This window comes from Ahaetulla prasina, chromosome 3 (genome assembly GCF_028640845.1).
Source record: "Ahaetulla prasina isolate Xishuangbanna chromosome 3, ASM2864084v1, whole genome shotgun sequence".
Taxonomy (NCBI): Eukaryota; Metazoa; Chordata; class Lepidosauria; order Squamata; family Colubridae; genus Ahaetulla; species Ahaetulla prasina.
This window is the reverse complement of record NC_080541.1, coordinates 172,590,170-172,605,371: the sequence shown is the minus strand read 5'-3', so window position 1 is coordinate 172,605,371 and position 15,202 is coordinate 172,590,170. Positions and strand designations below refer to the sequence as shown.

Genomic DNA, 15,202 nt, shown 5'->3' with positions numbered 1-15,202 from the left:
ACAATGTTAGCCGCCCTGAGTCTTCGGAGAAGGGCGGGGTATAAATGTAAATAAATAAAAAATAATAATAAAAAAATAACAGAGTTGGAAGGGACCTTGGAGGTCTTCTAGTCCAACCCCCTGCCCAGGCAGGAAACTAAGTTCCCCTTCTTTTCCTTAAGCCATACCAACTCTCTTCTTCTGTCTACTTGCCACATATGTATGCACATTGAGAGCAGGGAAGCTACAGTGATAGCAAGAAAGAAATACTATCTGGCTGTGAATACTGCCTGTGTCCCTAGACAGAAATGGGTCTTGTGAGATATTCAATGAGGCTGACTTCTGACATTATCCATGTATAACACAGGCCAAGGAGGAGAAGAGAAAAGGGGGCAGGCTCATCTACCCATCCACTTACCGAGCAGCAGTGAGTTCTACAAAGTCCTTTGGTCTGCGGTAAGAGGCATCAGCAGTAGGCGTCTTCACTGAGGCTTCAAATTAACATTTGGCAGAATCCTCATTGGCAAGTGTTAACACAGTCCTGTTTATACAATCATTTATGCTGATGCATTCAGGGCTAAACTAGAGGCTTGAACGAGAGCCAATACTTCCGAAGCAAAGGCACTGACTTAACACTCTTTTCTGCTGGCATAAACAATCATGTGAATAATAGCAGAATTATTATCTTGCAAATAGGCTGTGGCTGGTCTTGTCACTTCCAGAGCATAAAATATTTGGGGAATGATTTAGGAGAGTGATTTATAATTTGGGGGAGAGATTGGGGCAGTGATGAGTTCCACTTACTTTCACTACTGGTTTGCAAATGCGTACGTGCAGCGCTTCTATGCATGGGCAGAACCTTCTGCGCATGTGCAGACGGTCCGTGATGACATCCGGGTGGGTGGGCAGAGCCTCCTGCCGCTGCCGCTACCGGTTTGTGTGAATTGGGGCAAACCGGTAGGAACCCACCACTGGATTGGGGGCATCTTATTCTTTTTCTCCTTTCTGCTTCTTAAATGTAAACCCTTGCTCAAGTACAGGTTTACAAATCTATGGCCTTGCTTAAGTGACAGAAGGAAGAGAACCCTGAAAATCCTTTCTAGAACTTTTAAATAAAATTTAATGACAATCCATACCGTCAAACATATCCTAGATCACCACAAGATACACAATCACCCAGCTTGCATCAACAGAATATATTCCAGAACCTTTTAATAAATCAATTAACTGGTTTATTAACTCAACTACTACCAGGGGTGAAATGCTCCCGGTTCTGACCGGATCTTGCGATCCGGTAGTGATTGTGGCCAGTGGTTCGGCAATCCAGTAACGATGGCGGAGTGAAGCTCCGCCCACCCACCCGGGTGTCATTACTTCATGGTTTTAACCAGGAAGTAATATGTTTTTTACCTTCTGCGCATGTGCAGAACTGTGTGTGCATATGATGCACGCACGCTTGCTTTGCTTGTGTTCATGCGCACGGTGTGTGCACTTCCAAATCGGTAAGGAAGGTAAGTAGATTTCACTCCTGACTACTACCAGTATACTTGTATATCCGCACAATCAGGAAAGATTGGTGATAAAATCTATAAATCAGTGTCCCAGGATTGTGGTAGAATCTGTAGCAGCTACAATAACCCAGTTGGGTAAATGCCATGGACATCCATGAAATTTTGTGCAGTGCCTGATTTAACAGAGTACATCAATCAACACATCTCTGCTCCAAACTCTTGGAGTCCTCTTGGACAAACTATATAATATAATATAATAATATTATTATATTATAGGGCCGCGGTGTGGCTCAGGCTGTAAGAAGCCTGTTATTAAACACAGCTGCCTGCAATTACTGCAGGCTCGAGTCCCACCAAGGCCCAAGGTTGACTCAGCCTTCCATCCTTTATAAGGTAGGTAAAATGAGGACCCAGATTGTTGGGGGGGCAATAAGTTGACTTTGTATATAAAAAAATATATATACAAATAGGATGAGACTATTGCCTTATACAATGTAAGCCGCCCTGAGTCTTCGGAGAAGGGCGGGGTATAAATGTAAATGAATAAAAAATAATAATAAAAAAATAAAAAAATAACAGAGTTGGAAGGGACCTTGGAGGTCTTCTAGTCCAACCCCCTGCCCAGGCAGGAAACTAAGTTCCCCTTCTTTTCCTTAAGCCATACCAACTCTCTTCTTCTGTCTACTTGCCACATATGTATGCACATTGAGAGCAGGGAAGCTACAGTGATAGCAAGAAAGAAATACTATCTGGCTGTGAATACTGCCTGTGTCCCTAGACAGAAATGGGTCTTGTGAGATATTCAATGAGGCTGACTTCTGACATTATCCATGTATAACACAGGCCAAGGAGGAGAAGAGAAAAGGGGGCAGGCACATCTACCCATCCACTTACCGAGCAGCAGTGAGTTCTACAAAGTCCTTTGGTCTGCGGTAAGAGGCATCAGCAGTAGGCGTCTTCACTGAGGCTTCAAATTAACATTTGGCAGAATCCTCATTGGCAAGTGTTAACACAGTCCTGTTTATACAATCATTTATGCTGATGCATTCAGGGCTAAACTAGAGGCTTGAACGAGAGCCAATACTTCCGAAGCAAAGGCACTGACTTAACACTCTTTTCTGCTGGCATAAACAATCATGTGAATAATAGCAGAATTATTATCTTGCAAATAGGCTGTGGCTGGTCTTGTCACTTCCAGAGCATAAAATATTTGGGGAATGATTTAGGAGAGTGATTTATAATTTGGGGGAGAGATTGGGGCAGTGATGAGTTCCACTTACTTTCACTACCGGTTTGCAAATGCGTACGTGCAGCGCTTCTATGCATGGGCAGAACCTTCTGCGCATGTGCAGACGGTCCGTGTTGACATCCGGGTGGGTGGGCAGAGCCTCCTGCCGCTGCCGCTACCGGTTTGTGTGAATTGGGGCAAACCGGTAGGAACCCACCACTGGATTGGGGGCATCTTATTCTTTTTCTCCTTTCTGCTTCTTAAATGTAAACCCTTGCTCAAGTACAGGTTTACAAATCTATGGCCTTGCTTAAGTGACAGAAGGAAGAGAACCCTGAAAATCCTTTCTAGAACTTTTAAATAAAATTTAATGACAATCCATACCGTCAAACATATCCTAGATCACCACAAGATACACAATCACCCAGCTTGCATCAACAGAATATATTCCAGAACCTTTTAATAAATCAATTAACTGGTTTATTAACTCAACAATACCCAGAATTTCTCCCCTCCTCCCACCGTAATAGGATCTTGTGTGAATACCTGATGGGGTTGCTCTTTAATTCAGATTTCAGCTCCAGAAATGCTGCCTTCCTGGCTGGATTCTCTGAGCCATGTCAGATACTGAGCTTCCAACAAGTTTATTTTCTTCCTGTGTAAACTCAGCCCTCCTTACAGTGTGTAAACTCAGCCCTGGAGAAGCTGAAAAACAAACAAGGCTTTGGTTCAGAGTTAGTGGTAAAGCTTCATTACCAATGGTGCAAAGCCAGGTGGGCTGCTTAAACTGGTAGAAAGTGGGAGGAGAATCCCTTTTCTAAATGCCCATTCATAGATTTTCTTTTTCTTTTTTCTTTTGGTCAGAAAATTGATGTGTTGCCACAGTCCTGCACTTTTTTCTTCCTTCAAATAATTCTTGCTTAGCACTTGCTGTACAGGTCTGTGACCTTTTTTTTCCTCCAAACTTTTCTTTTACGAGTTTATTTTGGCTGCTCCTAGGCATTCATAAAATTCCTAGGGAACTGGAGGTCTTGAGCAAGGCTTGTAAAAGCAAAGGGAAAAGGGGCAGGGGGACGGGGAGAGTGGGTTTTCCATTACCATGTTGTAGCCTCCCTAATGAGAGCCTTACACCTTTCAAATCTTTTCTCAAGCACCGAGCCTCCGAAAAAGAAGGGGACAGCATGTAAATCTCCTGAAATGGCCTCTAATTCTCACTCTGTGCCATTAGGGCAGACTATTGTATAGGCGGAGAAGGCTCTCCCTTGTCAGTCATTCTTCTGCAGTTTTTGGTCCTCTCAGCAGGTCAACAGAGTTGGTGAACAGCTCAGAAAGCGCAGGGCATCTGAAACAAATTAGATCTGTTATAGCCACCCAGAGACCGATGATGGATGGAGGTCTGTATTTACAGCAAAACTAATTGGCAACATACACAGACATTCCCCTCCCCCCCCCTTAGGAAAAAAAAAAGGATATTATTTTGCCAGACTTCAGAGCCACTGGGACAGTTTTATAATTGTAGAACATTACACTTCTTGAGATTTAAAAGAGAAAAGAAAATGAACAGTGAAAGTTTTCAATCTAATAAAAGCATTTGACTGGAGAGTTAGAAATAACAGGGAGCAAAGAGGCTGAACTAGAAATACTGTAAGTTTTGTTCATGTTCTTTTCTTGGCAAAACAACAACAACAACGCACACGCCACCTCCAATTATAAAATAGTTAAAAAATGTTGCCTTCCTAAAAGTTCTTCCATCCTTCTCAGTTAGAGAAGTGGGAGGGTTTTCTTTATCTGTCTTGTTTCCCCCCCCCAAAAAACAGATTAGACAGAGAAATCATGAGAGCCACTGTGGTGTAGTGAATAGGACCGTGATGGCGAAACTCTCTGCAGGCACGCCAGCCGTTGCCCCAGCCCAGCTCCACTGCGCATGCATGCACGCCTCCTGCCATTAGCTGGTCTTCAGGTCTCTGCCACACATATGCGGGGGTGGGGCACATGTGGGGATGCATGCATACATGTGTGGGGGGAGGGCCGCATGCGTGGGAGAGTGCGGATTGGTGCAGGAGGTTTTTCAGGCCTAAAATGGGGTGTGGGGAGACCTCACGTGGTGGTCTTGAGCCCCGTTTTGGCTTCCGGATTCATGCAGGAGGCTTTCCAGGCCCAAAATGAGTCATTTGGGGGCTGGAAAGTTTCCTGCACCAACCCGGAAGCCAAAACGGGGAGCGGGGGGCGGGGGGCAGGGCGCATGCACAGTATAGGGGTGCATGCGCAGGGGGCCACTCGCATTGCATTTTGGGGGTTTGGGCATGCACACATGCTTTTGCCCGCACGCATACGCTTTGGGCACTCGGCACCAAAAAAGTTAATCATCACTGGAATAGGATGTTGGACCAGCTCTGAGGAGGCCCCGGAAGTTAATTGCTTTCAGCTATGGAACTTATTAAGTAACTTTGGGCCAGTTGCCCTTTCAACCCAGCCTGCCTCACAGGACTGTTGTGAAAAATAAGAGGGGATTTGTTTTTATTTATTTATTTATTTATGACCCACCTTTATTATTTTTTAATAAATAAATCAAAATGGTGATCATATAGAATATTCCTCCTTCCTTTTCGTTTCCCCACACAACAATACTATGAGGTGAGATGTATGCACCAGACAATAAACAGAAATAAACCGCGGGCAGGTTAGAAAGTGAATGCAGGAAGAAACACACCCTGAGGGAAGGGTGCCCAACTAATTCCACTCTGCCATTTCAGCTTAACGTCTTACAAAGAGGAACAAGAAATATGGAGTGCCATTAAGTTCCTTCTGCATTCAGTAATAGCCATGGCTATTTTATTATAGCAGACATAGAGTAACTGGTAACATCGCCACATAATTTTTACATATGTTCTTGAAATTTCTCCTGTCTCTGTTTTTGTTTCTTCTTCTTTTCCCCCCCAACTTTTAATAAATCTGTACTATCCCTTCTTCAGCTTTATAGAATAATATCACTACTGAAACAGTTACTGTTAAATCATTTAAATACAAGCCACTCTTGCTTATGGTTTTTGTTTGCTTCTTTAAAGATAAGGCTGAATATCTTCCATTTCCTCCCTCTGGGAAGCCCTATAGCAGTTTGCCCTGGGATAGATAGAGTGAAAACTGAAAGTCTTCAGTCATAGACAAAATATTACTGTATATACTACAGGTCTTACTTAAATCATCCCTTTGCTGATTTGACCAGATAAAGCCCTGGAGCCTGCCTGATTTTATGTAGTTTCCCTTTACTGCTTTTATTTCAATGGAAGCGAATAAGGTATTGCCATTTAAATGATCTCCAGCAAAGCTTCATATAACCCGGTATCAATTTAAACATGACTACCTTTGAGGAAAATGGTTCAGAGATTTAGATGAGAACCACAAGCTAAATAATTAATTGAAGAAGGATCAAATGATGAACCGTGCATGATTGGCTCTGCTATGAGATTAGAATTTCAGATACTTCCAGAATAGATATTGCAGACCTGATAAAGTTTAGCAACCAATTAATTATCCAGGCTATTTAAATACTTCTGTATCTCTCTATTGCTTGTGATTCTAAAATAGAGTAAAAAATACATAAATTCTGTTTGGCTTGAGGACTGTAAGTTGCACATACTAGGCATAGGTTTATTGTTCAATAAAAATAAAAAAAGAGATACAGGTAGCTTGGTTAAAGTACCAGGCTAGAAAGTAGAAGACTGTGAGTTCTAGTCTTGCCTTAAGTCATGAAAGCAGCACCTGGAGCTAATCACTCTCTTTCAGCCAGTGGTGGGTTTCAAATTTTTTTACTACCAGTTCTGTGGGTTTGGCTTGGTGGGCGTGGCTTGGTGGGTGTGGCAGGGGAAGGATCCTGTAAAATCTCCATTCCCACCCTAATCCAGGGGAAGGTTACTGCAAAATCCCCATTTCCTCCCAATCAGCTGGGACTTGGGAGGCAGAGAATAGATGTGGGTGGGGCCAGTCAGAATTTTTACTACTGGGTTCTCCAAACTACTCAAAATTTCCTCTATTGGTTCTCCAGAACTGGTCAGAACCTGTGGAAACCCACCTCTGCTTTCAGCCCAATTCACTCACAGAGTTGTTGTTGTGGGGAAAATGGAAGAGGAAAGTGTATCGAATGTTTACCATCCTGAGTTATTTGTAAAAACTAAAAAAGGTGGGATATAAATATGTATTAATTATTTATTTAATTTATGTTATTTAAACATACAGTAAGTATAAATAGTAGCAAAAACACCATAATAATTTAAAACATAAAAAAATATGTCTGGATTCTATTCTGAATTTATCATTCCAAAAACTGATTAATAATGACTTTTTTTGTATAAATCTATTACCTGATTTCTCTTGATCGCTAACAAAATAAAGACTATTTAATTTACTTTAAAAAGATTTTATAGGGATACGTTCAGTATGAGAGTTTAAACCTTGCTTCAAATAATATAATTTCTGAGGGAGAGGGGTAGCTAAGAAGTGAAAAATAAAACAAACAAATAAATAAACAAATAAATATCTGCTGATTCATTCTTGTCACTAGTCTTATGAGGACCTGCAGAATGCAATTACTATACTTGCAAGGACCTTTTGAATAATCTCAGCAACACAAATGTTTCTACAGAATTTAGACGTGAATTCCAAAGTAAAATTCCTACTTATGTGTTATGGTTAATGCTATTCTTGCTTTTTTGATTAATCTCTCTCTAGGTTTTTTTTTCTGGATCTGGGAAACTGTGTCTTGTATAAACAACTATCAGAAAGCACTGGAGTATGTGAACACTTAGTTCTGCTGAAAACACAATCATTGTGTTATTCCAAGTTGATGAAAACACCCTTTGCCGTTTTGCCTAGCAAGATCCACACGCCAATCAGCGTTTGTCAGTGATATAATTTTCTCCCATAAACATAACCTTTGTACAACTTCCACTCAGAGTAAATAGACATAATTCCCAAACTAAATAATGCACGTTGAAGGGAAATGGAGATTACAGGAGGAGGAGAAGAAGGAGGGGTGAAGGGTAGGAGAAAGAGAAAAGTTAAATGAGAATAGCTCTAATTGCAACTGCACAGCCTTTGGAGTGGAAGAATCAGGCAAGGGAATCAGGCAATGGAAGGGAGAGCTGGTTTATTTCTTCACACTGTAAAGAAACTGGTTAAGGCAAATATTTGGAGGAAATGTTTTTTTGTCTTGTTGATGGTTAGAGACCACCACGAATTGCTGAAAGATGGATTCAGTCTGTCTATTGGACAAGGAAAACATTTGTGTTGGTGACCTATCTAGAAGGAAGTGGACAACATGCATTGTAACTAGTTACAAGATACTTAGAGTATACTATACATGCAGGACAATCACATGCTACAAAAATATTATGGATGCCAATTTATTCTCCAGGCCTATCAAGAATGCTTGCATTGAAGACTGTAATAATGTTTGAGAGAAATATTATATTTTTACACTTTAAAAAAAGCATCTTTAGTAGGCAAAGTTATCTTGAGAAAAAAGAAGCTGTAGGGCTCCACTACAGAACATGTTACTGATTGGATCAGAAACTTCTATTGGTTGTATTTTTTCTTCAAAAGTGAACAAACTGATGGATAGTTTAAGCATACCTTTTAAATCTGTGAGTAGTAACTAAATTAAATCAGAACAGAATGATTAATTTTTTAAAAATAGAAACACATGATTAATTTTTTTAAAATAGATTTTTTTAATTTACTCCCTGAGACCCACTGGAATGGATATATAGAAAGGAAAATAGATATGTGGGCAATCAAAGAGTAAACCATGTTGGATCATATTACTATGATAGCTGTTTTGTAAATAGAAGTGGGATTGGAGGTTAGAAATAGCTATGGGTATATGCTTGAAATCTCTCTCAACATTTTGGGTTTGATCTTTTCTAATCAATCTTTTATTTGATTACTTAATCTTCTGTTAAATGCGGGTTAGTCATAATCAAGTAACTACCAGTTGGGACTATGGGTGGAAGAACTGCTCAGCACATGGTGAATGGACCAATTGGAATTGTCTTAGTCCTGCTTTGATCAATTAGATTTAACACCAATCTAGACTAGAGGACTATTATCCACAGAAACATTTCTTCTTAAGGAGACCTTATGAAGTTTCAGAATTAATACTTGAAGTGGAACTAAAGAGACAATAGAGATATTGATGATATACTGCTTATCCCAGTGTTCAGGCATATTTCTGTTTGAGCAGGCCAACTATTCAGAGTAAGGTACTACTTAGCAGAATTTCCCAATTCACATGATAATCATACAGCTGCTATATCTGAGGTTTGATTTTTATACATGACTCCATACAAGAATGGTCCAGAGATAACAGAAGTACAATCCTGCTGATCCTTCCAGGATGTCTCAGTGGCTTGTGATACCAACCATGGTAGAATGGTAGTAGGAGCATGGACCTAAGTGGTTCTGCCCTTATTTCTAAGTGTTAATGAACGTGATCTTAGAGGCATTGTGTTAATTGACATGGCTGTTCAACTGTGAGGTTGCCACAGGTCTATATTTTGCCAGAAATGTTGTCTAAGATATATGGAATTGGATATAAACAAACATGCAGTTCAAAAAAGGGATAAACCCTCTCCACTGAAAAAAATAATTACAAGCTTAGAAATCCTGAATGTTCATCAACCCAATGAATGAGGGAAATTATATTAAAGCACAGATAATGCATTTTAGAGAGAAATTTTAAGAGGCTACAAATGGAATGACAGTTTTATCAAATTTTTGTTCTAAAATTCAACCCACTGCAGTTTGTTTCCCAAATTTTCTACAAAGCAAAAAAAAAAAAAGGTAAGAGAGTGCTAAAAAAATTAAATATCAACTATAGGACACACTTAAAAACTTAATTCCCTCCTTTCATGTATCATCCACAAGAGTCATGGCTTTTTTCCTCTTAGGCCATTTAATCAGACCAAAGCCAGATTAAAGAGATAGAAATCTCTGTGCAGATATGAATAGATTTTGAGATTAAATCCCTGATGCTGCATTATTGCCATATAGTATCTTTCATTTGCTGCTTATAAATAAATTGCTGCCATTTGGTTTTATAAGGAAAAATGAAAATACAGTGCTAGTGGTAATATAAAAGGCAAGATAGAAATGTGATAATAATGTTTCAAGATAATATCCTATAACAGTTGATGGCCTCATTAATAGGAATGCTAATGAGGAAAAAAAGTGTGTCTCTTATCACTGCACTTCTGCGGGTTTCCATCATTATGGTCCTTTTGCTGGTAAAAGCTAATTTCTTCTTTATCAAGATTAAGAATTGGCTGATGAACGTGTGTGTGTGTGTGTGTGTGTGTGTGTGTGTGTGTGTGTGGTGTTTTTCTGTCGAAGCACCTGGTCTGCCCCAATATGGGAGGGAGCAGTGGTGGCATTCAGCCAGTTCGCACCACTTCGGGAGAACCGGTTGTTAACTTTCTGAGCAGTTTTGCAAACTGGTTGTTGGAAGAAATCATTAGGGCAGAGAACTGGTTGTTAAATTACTTGAATCCCACCACTGGGAGGGAGCATACTGCTTCCCTTTCGCCTTTCAACTCCAATCCAGGAGCCCTCAGGCAGTCGCTTTCACGACAAACTATTTTGTAGCAAATTTGTGTTTTGCTGATTTTTTCCCTTTATTCACTGTGTTTCCCTTTATTTCTTTATCAGCAAAACACAAATTTGGTTTTATATATATCGCATTCATATTCAGGAGAGAGAGAGAGAGAGAAAGAATGTTGTTTAACTTCTGTCATTCCAGTCAAAATGGAAGTCATTTTTAAAAAAATCTTTCTTCTGATAGATTATTAAACACATTTTATTTTGCTAAAATACAACCTTGTTTTAAGCAGGCAAAGCAAAGAAGGATGAATTTTTCCTTTGGCTATTTTAATACTATTTTTAAAAAAATTTAAACATTTTTTTCCTTCTCCTCAGATATTAGTAAGTTAATACAAGTAAAAAATGATCTTACTTTGTTTTCAGGTCAACAGATACCATTAAAAATGAATCCCATCAAACCATCTTGTCAACTTTTGGCTTCCCTTCTTCAGTTGCTATGCTGGTTTTTTTATTACCATGGTTATGCAGAAAATTGCATTTTCAAAGATCTAGTTGCCCATCTGAAAACCATTAACTGTTCAAAATAACTGCCATGTGATCCCATAAGATAAAAGGATACCAGATTCCTTAAAGGACAACAACTGGGGCACAAAGGGCTTGACAGATGTTTTCAAACTGTAATAAATTCAAAAGCCTGCCCATAGACTGTGGCTTGATTTGACATAACTTGCACCCTATCCTGATGCATGTTTACACAAACTCATAAGTGCAAATAGGAACATGTTCTCAGTCTGGTACACAAAAGAACATTATTTTACTTTGACTGTGATAACATACATAAAAAAAATACTTCCTCCTATTCTATTATGCTCTGTAACAAAGATAACCAGTCAAGCAATGCTGCAAAATCTTTCAGCTAAGAATAATGTTCAAATTTATTTATTTATAATTTAAATTCAAGATAGAAAAATTAACTAAACTAAAATCAGATGATGTCTATATTTCAAATGAATTATTTTGAACCATTTCTCAATTGTAAACAGTTAAAAAATTTACATTATTATATCCCATCCCCTAAATTACTAGCATTCTTATCATTTTCTTGCCTGAGATGTAAAAATAATCTACCCAATTCTATTGAATAACAACCTTATTTCCTGTTACTTTATTCATATTTTTTGAGGAGCTGTAACGGAGTGGGGGGGGGGAAGACTAGGCCTGGTTCATGATTAACATATTAATCTAAATGAAGTTTACCTCCCTTGAGGCAGTTATGTGTGTGGGCTTTCACCATGCAAGCTAGCAGAAAGTTGATCCCGTTGCAAACACGTGCTACATATTACCATATTTACATTTTCCTGTTTGGAAAGATGGGAAGCTTGCAGAGGTCCTAGGTTAGGTGAGCCGAGAGCTGAAACCTTAAACTGTTTCATGCTTATTTATTTTATGATCCTATTGGGTCCAGTGTTTATCCAAATTGTTCAACCATCTGGATTAGATAATTTGTTGGAAATTAACAGTGTTTGATGGTTATTGACCTCCAAATGATTAAAACTGCTTGAAAATATAAAGAGAAAGACAGAAAAACATCCTTCCTGGTATTCAAAAAAAGACTTATTTTTACCAAATCCTGATCTATGGTACAGTTCTGGTGGAAAAATACTGGAAGTGACAATGGATGTCAAAATGGAGATATAAAACAACAATTTAGAACAAAAAGGGTGGATTTTAAACAGACTTGAGAGCACTGTGACAGAATACTTCTTTTTATCTACCCATATTTCTTGTGGTCAGCCAAAAGACGTAAATGCATATGCTAATTAACTTTGAAATTAATACATGTACACAAAATTTCTCTCTTTCAAGTTTCTAAATTCTCTTCCAAGAAATATTAACGTTTGGAGGAAATATCTGTATTGCCCATTGTCAAGACACAGGCTGCTAGGCCTTAGATAAAAATGTAGAACTAGAATGCTATCAGAAATAAAAAGACACTTGCTCCTAGGGAGGAAAGCTATGGCAAATCTAGACAGCGTACTAAAAAGCAGAGACATCACCCTGCCAACAAAAGTGTGTATAGTCAAGGCTATGGTTTTCCCAGTTGCAATGTATGGCTGTGAAAGTTAGACCATAAGAAAGGATGAGTGCCAAAGAATTGAGGCCTTTGAACTATGGTGCTGGAGAAGACTCCTGCGAGTCCCTTGGACTGCAAGGCAACCAAACTGGTCAGTCCTAGAGTCAACCCTGACTGCTCTTTAGAAGGCCAGATCCTGAAGACGAAACTCCTAATTAGCCACCTAATGAGAAAGAAGGACTCCCTGGAGAAGAGCCTAATGCTGAGAAATATTGAGGGCAAAAGAAGAAGGGAACGACAGAGAATGAGGTGACTGGATGGAGTCACCAAAGCAGTAGGCATGAGCTTAAATGGACTCCAGAGGATGGTAGAGGACAGGAAGGCCTGGAGGAATGTTGTCCATGGGGTTGCGATGGGTCGGACATGACTTCGCAACTAACAACAAAAGAATGCTATCCTCTCTTGAGTCAATAAATTTCAAGAACTCGTTTGGACTGACTAAATACTTCTGCTTTGTTTCTTGCCTTCACTGATTACTGCCCATTTAATGACCATTATTCTCTTTCTTCATTATGTGCCATCAAGCTGTCAAATATTAGTGACTACACAGATTTTTTCCCCCATCATGATCTGTCCCTAATTGTGTTTCTTACCTATACTGCAATCAACAACAAGGAAACAATTCTGTGTTTCCAAACTTTACCTATAAAATAGCTTTTATCTTAGTTTTGACCATTGTCATTGCAGTAGTTCACCTTTTCAAAGAATTGCATCAACTTTCTAATACAGTGGTCACCAACTGATGGTCTGTGGACCACTGGTGGTCAGTGAGAAAATTTTGGTGGTCCATAGAAAAATTATTTGCATTTTTTATATTGTACTAAATCAGGGGTCCTCAAATTATGGCCCCTGGGCTGGATACGTGTAATGAACATTTTTGTTGCTGCAGAGAGTCTCCCCCTTTGGGGTCTTTTTGTTTGGGTTGGAGGTTGGCAGAAATTCCAATTCTGGGTCTGCTTCAGCCTCCTGGTGTGGGGCTTTGGGCAAAGGCTGGAGGGAAGCACTGCTGGTGACAATGAGCCGGAAGGCCTTCGTCCAGTGGGACTGCATCATGGCCTGGAACTGGCTGACCATCTCAGTCCACTGAACCTGCTGGTGCTGGTACCTGGCCTTGCATTCCTACAGGTCTTCCCTCCGCTTGGAAAGCCTATGCTCCTATTCCTCAGTGAGGTGCTTCTGCTGAGCCTCTTTCTTGGTCATATCCAATTTGAACTGAGCCAGCTGTTTTGCTAACTCTTTCTCGTGGTGGCTGCTTAGCTCCAGCAACTGCTTCCTGTTGGGGCCCTAAGGAGCCTGGGCTGGGAGGCGAGTAGTGGCTGGAAGGGGAGGGGCAAGTAGAGGCCGGTGAGGCACCCCTCAATGTGAATGACATTGAGTTGGCCACACCCACCCAGTCACATGAGCACCTAGCCATGCCCACCAGCCGGTCATTAGGGAAATCATATTAGTGGTCCTCAGGATTTAAAATTATGTATTTAATGGTCCCTGAATTCCGAAAAGTTGGTGACCCCTGTTCTAATATATCTATTTCTGAACCTGCCTGAGAAGTCATTCTAAACAAACAGTTGGCAGGCTGTGTTGATCAGTGGTTTCTTTCCAGGTGACTTCATTTCACCTTTGCACTTCAAAATTAGTCCTAAATTCCATAGTCTTGGAACTCCACTCTGCCAGTTGACTATGATCTCTTATAATCAAATCCACCTTCAAAACTGAAAATCATCTGGGAATTTGCTGCTATTTACAAGCAGAAGGCACACCAAAATAAGCAATTGTCATGTATGGAATGTTTAGAAGAGCAAATCAGAAAGTAAATTTACAAAATGATTTTAATACCATGATCAATCTAGATACAGAGTTTTCATTCGTAGAATATTTGCACTTTCCATGCTTCACTTTGAAATTGCTACTATAAACCAAACAACTGCGATTTTTTTGCTAAGAGCATGTAATTATGTCGATTCTTCCCAGAAGAGTCTTAGTAAGTATATATTCAACAGCTATTGTGTAGTCATTGACATTTGACATTGTACTAATTTCCTCACATTAGCATGCTTTTTTTCTTGAAGAGTACTTGACCTAGGCCAAAAATATCCCACAACTTTCATAATTATTTACTGAATGATAGGAACACTACTGTAAAAAGAAATGCAGTTTCATAGGCTGATCGTATTCCTTGGAAAAACACATTCATTTCTGACACGTAAGTATTGTGTTGTCAAATAAAGCATGGAATTTAATTATCAGTATTTATGTAGAGAATTCCATAGGGTTATTGCAGTTTAAGAGTATATTTGTATTAGAATCAACTATTTTGTCTACTATTGCCATTACCTCCTTTTCTTCTCTTCTATATAGCATTAGTTGCATAATATTCTGGAAAAGTTCTGGCCTGGCCTACCAGTTGAATTAGCAACCATGTTCTATTTTAAAGAACAATATTATCCTAACCCAGAAGGGAACTGAATCAGTCCACTGCCTTGGGAATGCACAGCGAACAAGGACACTAAAATAGTAAAATTTCTTCTGTCTTCCACCAGAGAATTCAAAATTATGAGATTCCCAGGTATTCTTTCAAGTATAGACTATATTCACATCTGTTTATCTTCAAAAAGCTGGCTACTTCATGTATTCCATTTCTTTTTGATGCTTGAAAATTTTACTGCTGTTCTTGATCTATAAATAGGTTGAGATAATTGTTGAGTAATTTTTGTGAAAAGATGGGCTACAAATATAGTAAGTCATGAAATAAAACAAACT

General features: G+C 39.4%; 1 long non-coding RNA gene across 3 annotated transcripts in view; it reads right to left on the bottom strand.

The window, feature by feature from the left end:
* Window positions 1-15,202, bottom strand: part of LOC131194813 (uncharacterized) — a 62,614-nt gene that overhangs the window by 35,609 nt on the left and 11,803 nt on the right. For 2 of the 3 annotated variants that reach the window (XR_009154315.1, XR_009154316.1), the window contains exon 3: window positions 3,265-3,423. This is a non-coding gene — a long non-coding RNA (uncharacterized LOC131194813). Of the gene's footprint in view, window positions 1-3,264; window positions 3,424-15,037; window positions 15,119-15,202 lie in introns of all 3 variants that reach the window. The other variant, XR_009154317.1, reaches the window with a different exon arrangement.